The sequence below is a fragment of the Colobus angolensis genome, unplaced genomic scaffold, assembly GCF_000951035.1.
Source record: "Colobus angolensis palliatus isolate OR3802 unplaced genomic scaffold, Cang.pa_1.0 Scaffold262, whole genome shotgun sequence".
NCBI classification, from domain to species: domain Eukaryota; kingdom Metazoa; phylum Chordata; class Mammalia; order Primates; family Cercopithecidae; genus Colobus; species Colobus angolensis.
In genome coordinates, this window is record NW_012115844.1 from 4,434,377 (window position 1) to 4,436,215 (window position 1,839).

Consider the following 1,839-nt stretch of genomic DNA (forward strand, 5'->3'; position numbering starts at 1 on the left):
CATGAATAATAAACCAAAGAAGAAAATAAAGCTACGAGCTGGACAGAGGCAGTCTTTGCTCTCAGGTTTTTCTTATACTAGTGTTCACTGGATCCTCAGAACAAGCCTGCAAGGGAGGCATCATTGGTCACCTCTTACTACAGAGGAGAGTGAATCTGAGAGAAGACGGCCAACTTGTACAAGTTCTCAGAAGAGGCCAAGTGTCAAAGCCAGTTCTCCAGAAACTCAAGCTATTATGCTGGTAAAGACATTTTCCTGTTCTCGAAGACTTCTGTCCAAGTTAAAGGTAGATGACCACAGAGATCTCAGGTAGTTTGGGACATTAGCAAAAACCATAGTCTTCTAGGAGCAGAATGCCATCTTCCAGCATTAACCTGTTTGGTTGTTGGAAAATCTTACTTCTTTTCTTCCAGATCTTTCCAGCCATAGCAGGTTGCCAAAATTAGAAAGGGAATGCACTCTTAGTTGGTTCATAATTGCAGTTTAAATGTTTACCCTTTGATTTCAGGAAATATATTCATTGTAAAAATTGTTTTGTGTGACAGTTCTACCAAATTGCATATTGAGAGAACATGTTTGTACGTGTGCGTGGGGGGGGGGGGTGTATATAAGTGAATATCAGTGATTGGGTGGTGAAGAATGGAAACTAAAGCAATATTTTAAGGAAAAGTACATCCTGTATATTTCAGATATTTTATCATGTGCTTTACACAGCATTGTCTCACTTTGTATTCATAACAATCTCAGGAAATAAGCATTTTAATCCACATTTGAAAGATGAAGAGAGAAGCTCAGAAAAGTTAATTTATTTCCTAAGTAGGTAGCACCAATAAGTAACAGAACCTATTATTAACTCTAATTCTGAATGCTTTTTTTAACCCAAAGAGACTACGCATCTAAATTTAAAACTAGCTCATTGAACTGCCCATTCCTTAAGGTAAGGATGTATGTGTATTTCTTAAAATCTCCATGTCCAGGGCCCAAGAAAATGCCTAATTCACAGGATCAGCACATTTGTTGATTAAATAATTCTTGAGTGCAGGCTCTGTCTGGGCCTATTGGCATTGTTCTGGAAATGTTCCTAATGCTTTAACTTCTACTTAAAAAGGAAAAACCGGGATGCAATGCATATAACTAGTTTCTAGACTAAGCTTAAGTCTGCATGACCTAAAATGTAGGTAGCCTGACCCTAAAAGTTAAAACAAGAACGTCTTGCACCGATTACATGGTGTGTTTGCATGATTCTTGACACTTTAAAGTACTCTACGTGTAGGAGGCTGCTGTCAATATTTAGTCTAAAAGGCTTATGTATGCAACAAATCTTTGGAATCTTTTCTCCAGAGGAGGATGTTTCCCAGTTTTTCTAAATAAATCCAGAATGACCCATCTGCAAATATAAGTGCAAACTGTTTTCTGCTACAGCGAGTATGCAAATATTTATTTTAATTTTTAAAAAATATGACCTTACTTTTACTATTTAATCTCATCTCTCCAGTGTAGACACACATGTGCATGCACTCACACACACACACACACACACACACACACTGCTGCTGTTCCAGGCCTCAATAAAAATACAGAAAAAGTAGAAGATGGCCGGGCGCGGTGGCTCACCCTGTAATCCCAGCACTTTCGGAGGCTGAGGCAGGCGGATCACGAGGTCAGGAGATGGAGACCATCCTGGCTAACACAGTGAAACCCTGTCTCTACTAAAAATACAAAAAAATTTTGCATTTTTAGTGGTGGCACGCACCTGTAGTCCCAGCTACTCAGGAGGCTGAGGCAGAAGAATGGTGTGAACCCGGGAGGTGCCAATGCACTCCAGCCTGGGCAATAGAG